Source organism: Pseudorasbora parva, chromosome 21 (assembly GCF_024679245.1).
Source record: "Pseudorasbora parva isolate DD20220531a chromosome 21, ASM2467924v1, whole genome shotgun sequence".
Classification (NCBI taxonomy): Eukaryota; Metazoa; Chordata; class Actinopteri; order Cypriniformes; family Gobionidae; genus Pseudorasbora; species Pseudorasbora parva.
Window position 1 is genome coordinate 27,686,209 of NC_090192.1, and position 11,904 is coordinate 27,698,112.

Genomic DNA, 11,904 nt, shown 5'->3' on the forward strand with positions numbered 1-11,904 from the left:
GGTAGTCTCTTCGAATCAGCTTTGACCGTGACTCTGGAAGACTTGGAGTTACGCTTTTCTCTGAGAAAAAAAACAAAAAATGGCACTGAAGACATTCTTCACGGGAAGACGGGAAGATGTGTTCGGACTTTTGCCAACCAGATACAGCGAATGTTTACTCTATCAACAAGCTCTGTTTCACCTTCGTTGCTGTGGTTGGTTGTAGCGCTATCCTATCGCGTGCAGAGGGAGTTTGAAAGACAACCGTTTATCCCGCCCCTCGGATTGAGCCCTGTCTATGGTGAGTTTCCAGACCAAACATCTTGATGTGGGTCTGGCTTGTTGTCAGGCTACAATTTTGTGGCAAAAACATATAAATAACAATCCTATTGTTTACTATATTTACTTGCTTGGTGAGTGTCATTGTGTGTTTTGCTGTTGAAGGTTATTGTAGACTGTTGAATTTACTGAAATAATTTGGCAAAGTGATAAGGAACTGTAATGTGGCCAAGACCTGCCTGAAGCTACTTTAGCCGTTTGTTTCCCTGAAAATAATTAGATTCAAGCATTCAACAGCCCCATGATATTTCAGACCCCAAGTACCCCAAGTCAAAAACTTCAGGGCTACAGTGGTGAAAATGTTCAATAATGTTTTTTTGTAGCCAAGACTAGGCATGAGCCTACAGAAATAGCTTTTAAAAAATTATGTTTTATTAACAATGTCCAGGAGGAATACGTTCAAATGGCCTGTCCGATAAGTACGAAAGGAGGCATATATATATATATATATATATATATATATATATATATATATATATATATATATATATATAGAGAGAGAGAGAGAGAGAGAGAGAGAGAGAGAGAGAGAGAGAGAGAGAGAGACAGAGAGAGAGCTCGAAGCCCTCCCCTCGGACAGATCTGATTATTTGTAAATGTGAATTCTTGAAATAAACCTACAAATCCTACTTTCTGGAGTAAAATGTGACCAGTCCTAGTCACCCGTCACTCCTGTGTGTTTTACCGGGCATGAGGCAGATATGAGAACTCTAAGCTAAGATGTATGGTGTAGCCATTAGGGATATTTTTGGCTAAACACAGTGCAAAATATTTTTCCTCAAGATAATTTCCTCTGCCAGTAGATGCTAATTGGTAATCCGATGAATCTGTTTGGAATCTGAGGTGTAGATATGGAGGAGTGTATAATATGATTTTACGTTCAAACGGTTCACATAAGGTGTAGTACTCAATCCTAGCACATTTGTATCTTTTTCATTTTATTTTTAGTTTTCAGACACGCAGCAATCTATCCCTAAGGGCCTTCATGAATATTCATCTCTCGGTTTTTATGAGAAGAGGTTCACAAATGCAAGAATAACTATTATAAGCTACATGTACATTCTCAGAAGCTTTTAGACACGTAACTGCAGTGCACCATAAATGTCTGTTTTACACTTGGCATACAGGGACTGTAAATGCATACAGTTCATGTTTGTAACAGCATGCAGATTTTCATACAATATACATACAACAATGCATGATGGAATAGGATAAATCTTACGTTAGAGCTGTAAGCAATATAGTCTTGCATCACTATCTGGTACTATTAACACATTGGCCTATTTTCAATTGATCACATGTTCATAAATGCAAAATAAGGCACTTAGAGAAGAATGAATGTGTGTGAATGGTGAAAAGCATGGTGCGGTTCTCAGGGTAAGTACGCTTCAGAGCACACTGCTCCCACACAGGGAGTGTTCTTTGGCACGCTGTAAATCTAGGCCATTGGCTGTCCGGCAAAGGCACACATACATGCGCTAACACGTTTAAACGCACTCAGCAAGTCCATGGGAAACACAGCAAGGGCATATATAAAAAGCATGATCATGGAGGGCCCTGTTTCATGGATATATCTCGCCAATCTTGTGCAGTACGATGCAAACATTTTGTACGAGGGGGAGGGGCGAACACTGTTGAGCAGGACAGTACTAATTAGAAGGAAGTCATCATGGTTCAACACAGCAAATGTTGATTCATATGAGGATGTATCTGCCTGGGAGATACATTTTTTTTTATCTTAGGGTATCAGAGTATATTGGCTATTTATACTAAATAGATTGAGCATGTTTGACCGTAGGCTCATGATATTGTTTTCTGTTTTAATTAAAAGAAAAACAGAGCTGTGTAACATTGAGGGCACTGTAGTAATTGCCTCACTGGAGCATTTTTCCTAGGCTGTGAAACATTGATTTCATGGATGTTTTCAGATCAGATCATCATGTTTCAGGGGTCCGCACATTTCTTTTCTTTTTTCCAAATGCCTGTAAAGGGTCTTGCTATATACATGGAAACTATTATTGCAGTATAAGAGTGCTAAAACAAAATTGAACCTATTTAATGTCTGAGGGGCTGTGTACATGACACCACATGACAACTAAAAGCTAAAACATTTTGGTGGCCTGAAAACGTTAACTTTTAAAAAACGGGATTTAAAGCGCAATTTTGAAATCATGTTATCGTCTCAGTGTAAAAAAAATCAGATTTGTGAGAGCGATGACGTCGTGCGCATGCTTATTACGTGTTCAGTCTCTACACCGTAAAAAAAAATGTGTTGGTTTTTTTGGTTTAACTTAAAAAAGTAAGTAACCTGGTTGCCTTAAAATTTTGAGTTTATTGAAATAAAAAATTTGAGTTGATACAATGAAGGAAATTTGTTTAATAAATAGAAACTCAAAATATTATTGTATCTGAACCACATAAAAAATTTGATAAATCATGAAAATAGCACAATTTGCCATGTTTCACTGCGTCATCAGAAATAAAACACACACAATTACCCAATATGCTTACAAAATCTTTGAATATTTTAATAAAGGTTGTCGAATCGCAAAAAATGTTCATTGTATTAACTCAAAAATGTTATTTCAATGAATTAAAAATTTTAAGGCAATCAGGTAACTTTTTGTCAAAATAATTTTTTTACAGTGTGAGGGCAGAGGTTTTTTTTTTATTTTATTTTTAATTTTTTTTACAAAGTGACATCGTCAACTACTGGACTTGCATGCATAATTCCCAATAATCACAATATTCACAGTTTTCACAGTATTATTTGCATTCACAATAATCACTCACCCTAATGTCGTTCGACCTACGTTCATCTTCGGAACACAGTTTAAGATATTTTATATTTATAAAATATAATTTATATTATATTTTATATTATATCTACGCTAGCACACCGGCTTACCATTGAATGATTCTGTTCATGTGAGCACCATGATGTGTGGTGATCAATGTAAAGCCCATAGAAAACTGACACAAATGTGAAGAAATAGTTAAATAAAGTCAATATTTTTGTTTGTTTTTTGGGTGTACTAACCTTTTAATGCATGCTCTTGCTCTTCTCGTGAACGATTAATTGGTTCGGCTCCATTCTGGTACAATTTTCACCATCAGTATGAAAATGGAAAAATTTGTTTTATATGTTTTGCATATTACATAAGTAAAATGGATTGCGGATGGCATTTTATGTTGATTTTTAGACCCTTCATTTTTTTAGAGCAGCACCAAAGAAAGAGTTTGACCTCTGTAGAAAGGCGAAGAGACATGGGCTGCTTCCATTACTCATAGCTCTGTAGGAGCGAGTCCAAAGAGAGAAACAGTTGATGTTATTTCATGCGTTACATAGAAGCCCCCACACACTTAAGCTCACACATTCTGTCAGGGTGGCTGTGTTGTTATTTTTGGAAGAGCACAGACCAGATTTTGATCATGCTAATGTCTGAGCGCTTGCCCTCACACTGACTCTTTGTACTGACCCAGAAATGTGTATATTTGTAAACAGCATATACAAATGCAGACAGGAGCAAGCAAATGCAGATAGGGAGCGATGGAGAGATTTATACGAGTGATCGTGTACGACATTTCTAATGATAGATGATGACAGCGGATCCCCTTAAACTACATGCTGGACTTGCAAAGGTAACTAGCTGAGACATGCTTCTTGCATTGGATGAATTGAACAGAACTGATGGGAACGTGCAGAACATTGTAGGTACCACTAGAGTGCAGGAAGTAATGCAGTTAAACTTACTGTAAACATCACTGAGGACTCACCTCATATTTTCACAGGTAGTCAGAGTTTGAACTAAGTTAATTCCTTATCCCACCCACTTTGACAGGAACAGAGAAGTGTGTGTGTGTGTGGGTGTGTGTGCGTGTGCGTGTGCGTGTGCGTGTGAGAGAGAGAGAGAGAGAGAGAGAGAGAGAGAGAGAGAGAGAGAGAGAGAGAGAGAGAGAGAGAGAGAGAGAGAGAGAGAGAGAGAGAGAGAGAGAGAGAGAGAGAGAGAGATATATCCTGGTAGGGGTGTAACAATATGTCATGTCACAATTGACCGCAATACAAAAATGCACTATATTGTTGAATATATCTTAGAAGAAAAGGTTCTATAGAACCTTAAAAGGTTCTATCGGCACTACGCAGTTGGAACCCCTAAAAGGTTTGCTGCAAAAAATGCTTTTCTCACATAGTATTTTTGTCTTGTTTCTAGTCTAAACATCTAAACATTCTTAAAACAAGAAGTACTTACCAGACATGCAAAAGTAATCTTATTTTGGGAAAAAATAACTCAAAATTAAGACAGATTTTTATATAGAACCATTTTTAAGTGCCAAAAGGGTTCTTTCTTGTCATTATAGAACCCTTTTAGCATAAAAGGGTCTTTGGAGTCAACACAGTCTCATCCCTACTCGTCAAATGTTGCCGAACGGTCAAGGGACCCTGACGTCAACTGTTGACGCACAGGGTACCCCTAAATCGCCATTTTTCGACGTACTGGGTAATCCACTGATTTCAATGAGAAACCTAGGACGTCATAAACAGACGTGTTGGGCATGTGAATGTTATCGTCATGATGGAATTTATTGGGTTATAATTGTTCCATTATGACATGTTGGAGTGTGATTCTCAATTTAATCAGCCAGCACAATTGTATTTACATTTATTTACGCTATGATACACGTTTGAAATAGCAGTCAAACCCCACCCCGCCCTAAACCTACCCATTTGCGTATTATATGATATAAAACACAGACTGTAACAGACAACAGGCACACTTTATTGAAAAATTCAAACTATTCCGAGGCCAAACGATTGAATTGTGAGAAGAAAAGACCCAAAAGCAATCACCTCGTCTCTATCCGCGCCGCGCACCGCGCGCCGCGCCCCGGCGTCACACTGAAGACGCCGCAGGTAGACCCCTCGGCGTCACGCGATGGACGAACTGGGAACCCAATTGCTTTCAGTGGGAAACCTTTGGCGTCAACATTAGACGGCAATTCTATCGGTATGAAATCGCGCTGAAGAAGTCTCATTCAGAACACTTCGCGATGTTTGGCATCAGATCACGTGTGCCACATGTTGGTGAGTAGTCATACATAATAGGTGTGTTCGACATCGGCTGCGGCTGGATGGATGCGATCGGCGAGAGTAGCCGAGTGCAGGCGGGGAGGAGCTGCAAACGGAGATGTGAAGTCGGACACTTTCTGCTTCCCGTGGTGACGCTTGCACTGCGTTTGCAAACTTTATCACAGCTGAAGTTAAATAAATGCAGCATTTCTCAAATACACAGATGTTTCAAATGATATTTTCATCCAATACTTTATGTACTGTTTAATAAAGCGTCTATTTGGACAAGATTAATGTTCAACATATAAACATACACTATCAATGAAGTGTTATCAACGGTTTTTATCAGTTTTAGTTTGATAAACATGATGATATAACATCGCGGCTACATGAAAAGAGGTTTTAGGCTACTGTTATAAATAAATGATTTGTGAGCATTAGCATAAAGTAAGGTTTTAGAATAAACACAAAACGCACGTGTTCGCTGTCATGCGGTGAATCGGCCAATCGTGGATCAGCTGTGTCGTCATCAGAGCTCTTGCATCCACCTGCAGCCCCCCTTGAGAATCTGCACCGGCTGCATCAGCCGGCTGCTCTCGAATCGCTCTCGCGGTACTTTGTTGACATACGTCACAGTCACGTGCTGTCGGCGCTGTCTCAAGTCGGACAACATTTCTAACCGGCATGCACTGCTTCAAGTCAGCCGCCGATCGCTCTGCGCATCGCTAGGGGAAGTCGAACAAGCCTATTATGTCCTAATATTTGATATAAAGTATTTTCTGCTTGTCGTTATCGATCATGTTCAGTCACTGCATTGTATCTGTCATCATCTCCACTGAGGCTTTGCATTTCTTTGCTTTCTAAATAAACACACCTTGCTAATAGGGTGATTAAACACTGTCACGTGACGTGCTATAGACCTTTAAACAGTTGTTAATATTTAATAATAATTACTAGTGTAGTTCCAACGTGGCATTTGTAGTAGAAGCACAATAAAAATAAAAAAAAACAACACTTGCCATGCGTTTACCACAGTATTGGTAGTTTTAATGTGATATTTGTTGTAAATAAACAGTAGCCACAACAATTGGTAGTTTTAATGTGATATTTGTTGTAAATAAACAGTAGCCACAACAATTACCATGCTTTAAATGCATTTTAATGTAAAATCCAAATATTGTTATTTAAATAGTATACTTTATAATGCTATATATTATATATTATGACTTTTTTCTCTCTTTCTTTTTTTTTTTTTTTTTTTTTTACCTGAAAAGACCAAAAGAGCCTCTCGGACTCAGTCAACCCATTCTTGTTTGTGGAGATGTAACGGAGAAAACCGAAAGCTGCAACAGCAAATATTTGTAATGGTATGTATGTGTTGGTTTGAACCCTTTATCAAACATTTTATTTAGCATTTGTTGTTACTTATTCTTACAAATCCCATAGCTCAATCAGTAAGAACATATTCCCAAAGTCTTAATAATTCACAAGATTTAACAAGTTGTCAAATTCGTATGATTCTCGTACATATAGCTCTGGAAAAAAGACCACTAAACATGGATTTCTAAATGTTAAGTGGTCTCTTATTTTTTTTTCCAGAGCTGTATTTGTATATGAAGAGTTCAGATGCAAAAGCCTCAAAAAGCCACTTCGGTCACATGACATCAGATATTCAATTATTTTTTCTTAATCAGATCAGTTGCACTGTTTGTAACGTCCCGTTTGCATGTAAATAATTTATGTGATCACAAAATCAAGTGAGTTATCTACATTTTCAAACAAATTCATATGATATAGCTTGCTATTACATACTTTTAATAATGGGAATGCACACATATCTGTGAACTTATTACATAAATGTATTTAACATTTAATTATGCATTGTTTTTTACAGCAAGAAACAGTTATGTATGAACTCACAACTTGCATGCAATGTAATACAATTTCCTCTTTCTTTCTGTCTTGCAGGATTACTTGCAGATTACTTTTATTTATTTAAAAAAAAAATTAAATAGTATTTTTTTTAATAGTTTTTTAAAAACTATTAAAACTATATAATTTATTTTGTTTAAAAGATCTCTACAATATCAAACTCAACAGCTCTTTTAAGAGTCAACCCTCACAAGAGCTTCTAGTGATTCTCAGCGAGTCTTGGCGTAAAACTGTCTTAATTTATGTTTTAAAAACAATAGTATTTGCACAGAGTAAGTGAGATTTTCTTGTTTTACAGAAGAGAAGAAAGACCAGACCTTATATCGAAGCTAAGAAAACAAGTCCTTTGTTTAGGGTGAGGAAGGAAGATGGACATCTTGTGCCCGAAGAAGACAGAAAAATGTGCAAGTCCATTGGTATGTCTTGTATTGAAGCAATGCTGTAATATGTAGTACAAAATTTGATGTTGATCTCTCAAAGGACTATTCATTTAAACAGTGAACATTCTTTCTACTCTGATAAAATACGTACCATTATTCATGTCTAAATATTTTAATAACTCCTAAAATAAGCAAATGAGTTTCTGTATCTTGGATTTATTTAAAATGGTAAATATTTGTTTTCCCTTTTTGATACAATTATAATTACACTTTTGGCCTTCAGTTCTTAAAAACTACTCCGTCTGTTTGTCTTAGATAAAAGCAGACAAGTGTGGGAAAAAGCATTTAGTTGTTATAAACTCCATGTATTTCTCCATTGTTTTGTAGACCATGGATGGTTCTGGGTAGCTTTAGAAGATAATGAGTTGGGACATATTAGGAATCAAATAGTAAATGTTCTTTGAATTATGTGAAATATCTGGTTAGTTCTTTCTAAAAGATCTACTGTTTAAAAGGTTGCTGTTGATATGGGTAAATTAGTTTTTGTTCAGTACTTGGCTAATATTATGGGCTGCAATATTATACATAATGCTTCAATGTGTATATTATTTTATGTACTGACTGCTGCTTTGTAAATTTAAATCAGGAATTGGCATTTCTGCCCATTTTGAGGTGGAGAGTTTACTGAAGAACATAGGTTAACCTGACTGTACATTAAACTTAATCTGAATTGTGTTTGTTGTTTTACTTTTAGACCAGGACTGGAGAACGCCGGATTATACGACTTCTTCCTCTGGTTGAGAAAAGGCTACACAACATCAGTGATCACATCATCTGTACATTGATTATACTGTAGGGTACAAGTGGGCGAACTGTTTAGAAGAAGAAGAACATGAACATGATAGAGGGAAGAGACAGAAACCAGTCTAGTTGTAATAATGAATCATTATTTTCCAACACTATATCAAATCTGTTTTCTGTATCATAGTTGACTGGATGGGATTATGTGGCACTCATTTGTGTGGCTTCAGCAGCTGTGAATGGATTAATATGATGTTAATGTGTTTTTTAAAACCCATTTTTATTTATCTTGAATCTTATTTGACTTTATTCTACTTTATCAACTGTATACTGTATCCTCCAATAAAGTGTTGAGTGATAAAGTATGGCGAGTATTGTGTATGGTGTTTGGTACAGTAAATACACATTCAACAAGTTTATTTAGGTTATCTAATTAATTACCAAGAATATTTTACTTGAGAAGTAAAATTTTTTTATCTGGTTACATTATATTTGGTACAATTCTCCAAAAAGTTGTATATACTTGCATGCTGTAACAAGTATGTCAGTTTTCAGTGAAATAAAGGGAAGGATTACAAACACTTCAAGCTTAACTGAAGATGATCCATGTTGATCATTCTGGTACATCTACTACTGCAATACAAATTAAAGCATGCACATTTTCGATGCCAGGTACGTGAAGAGGGTGTAGATGAAATTGTGACAATGTCTCTTGTTATTTTACTTAATGGTGCATGGTCCTATATTTAATAGTAATAATGAAGTGTAAATAATATAAATAGTTTTTGTTTACTCTGGAAAGTGGATAATGGCAAGTTGTTGCAGGTTCATCCATTATATTTATTAGTGTTTATCCATAAAAGAAAATAAAACGTAATAATTATTATTTTACAACATTTCTTTCAAATATTTCTGTATTTCATCAGATGGTCTTACAATATCAAAACCTAATACAAGCATGACGTTAGAATAGAAAAGACAAAATACTCTGATATTTAAATGTGACTCAAAGTTTGTTGTCCGTGATGAGGAGAATAGATCTGTGTATGTTGTACTGCCCTTACACCTCCAGGGACCCAGAAGTGGCCCCTGGAAGAGCAAAAAAAAGCATGTTTCAAATGGCTTTAACTCAAAGTCTGGTTAGCGTATCACAGAGAAAATTGGCAGGACAACTGCATATGCAATGTTTACTAAATTATGTTGGCCACAGTTTTCAGACATATATGGAAAGCTGCCATAAAGGTTTTTTTAAAAGTGCTCACAGTAAAATATACAATTTCAGCTTGGCCCTCATATATGTCATAAAGGTTTGCACAATGAACATATTTTAATATCCAGTTGTCCATTAAATATGTTATTTACTTAACATTTATTGTTCCATTATGAAACCTTTTAAACTACATTACCCATATATCTGTCATTGTATCAATGCAATGGGAAACATGGCGCTGTAGTTCATAGAAGTGTGCAGAAATGCTTAGGGTTAGGGTTGGGTTCTCAGTAAAGGAGTCATTTCTCAGAACATAGCGTCACTTTATAGTTAGCTTAACGTATTACTGACGTAATAACACCAAAACATACTTTGTAACATGAAACGCCGTTTTATATGGGTTAAAACAGATAGTCCAATCACAGCGCGTTCTGCAATAAAGTCACAGCCAATGACAACCCAGCTGAACAGAGGCGTCACACTTACTTGTCCATTTATGGTAAATTATATCACATCTCATCCGGTTCAACTGAAGGGGTAGATTCCTTAAAGATTTAATATTTAGGCTGCTAAATATTTATTTATTCTAATTAAATAATAAAAATCACATTTTAAAACGAAAGTCTTCTTTGTGTGGTTAAACTGATGCATAATACATATATTTGAAAGAGAATCCTTTTTCTATGCAATGGTCTACAAGCATAAACTTCTTTAAGCCATCCTTTATAATCTGAACTCTTGGAATTAAAACAAATATAACAAAAGCACAATGAATGCACACAATTTTGTAAGCATATTCCAATATTTAATGTCAAACAGTTTAAATACAAATGTAGTGCCCATATATATATATATATATATATATATATATATATATATATATATATATATATATATATATATATATATATATATATATATATATATATATATAGGCAAAAAAAGAACATTTTACATTCTAAACTTTAATACTATATATTTGCGATTATTGTTCACTTTTATTGTAACTAAATTAAATGCCAATTAAAATAGTTGATGATTATTGTAAATGTTAACCATTTTCAGTAAGAAAATACTTCTATAAAGTACATTCATGTTACAGTTACATTAACAAGGTAGTGATATAATGATAGTGAAATAATGATAGAGGTAGTTATGGTAGATATGTACTTTAGTGACCATTGTAATAAAAGTTTTAATGAATAATTATTGATTTCAAAAGGTATTAACTCTCACTATCTTCATTTGTTCAAACAAACAACAAATGCAGAAATATACATTGGACTATAGCATCATGAAGTCAATGCATGACTAGAACTAGTGGATGGCAATAGATATGTCCTTCACTAAAACTCCTGATGATAAAGGCATAGGCAGACATCAAGAACAGTTTATGAATATTGGTTCTGCATATATCAAAGAGATCATAAGACTCCACGTGAAGACTTTGAGACACTGTGACAGAGCAAAGGGTGCACTTCACTGGACATGTCCTATGCATGCCCAAACAACAACACCCAAAAACACTTATGAAGTGGACACCACCAGGAGGACGCACGAGACAGGGAAAACCAAGGAAGATATGAGACAGATGTTTCACGAAGACCTCAATGCCGGTGTTCCATGAGAAGATGTGAAAACGTGGCCACAGATCGAATATGTTGGAGGTCACATGTTCCCCAATGTGCCCAGGACAGGACATGATGATGATGTTGTCAGTTTAAACATAACTGTAGGATTTATTTCTGTAAAAAAACGATGCATAATTAAATGTTAAATACATTTATGTAATAAGTTCACAGATATGTGTGCATTCCCATTATTAAAAGTATATAATAGCAAGCTATATCATATGAATTTGTTTGAAAATGTAGATAACTCACTTGATTTTGTGATCACATAAATTATTTACATGCAAACGGGACGTTACAAACAGTGCAACTGATCTGATTAAGAAAAAATAATTTAATATCTGATGTCATGTGACCGAAGTGGCTTTTTGAGGCTTTTGCATCTGAACTCTTCATATACAAATACAGCTCTGGAAAAAAAAAATAAGAGACCACTTAACATTTAGAAATCCATGTTTAGTGGTCTTTTTTCCAGAGCTATATGTACGAGAATCATACGAATTTGACAACTTGTTAAATCTTGTGAATTATTAAGACTTTGGGAATATGTTCTTACTGATTGAG

At 35.4% G+C, this 11,904-nt stretch overlaps 1 long non-coding RNA gene across 1 annotated transcript; it reads left to right on the forward strand.

Moving 5' to 3' along the window:
• The first annotated feature begins 6,672 nt into the window (after nucleotides 1-6,672).
• LOC137056542 (uncharacterized) lies at nucleotides 6,673-8,855 on the forward strand. The gene is made up of 3 exons (XR_010900374.1): nucleotides 6,673-6,753; nucleotides 7,617-7,734; nucleotides 8,453-8,855. It is a non-coding gene; the product is annotated as an uncharacterized lncRNA (long non-coding RNA).
• The last annotated feature ends 3,049 nt before the right edge of the window (nucleotides 8,856-11,904 follow it).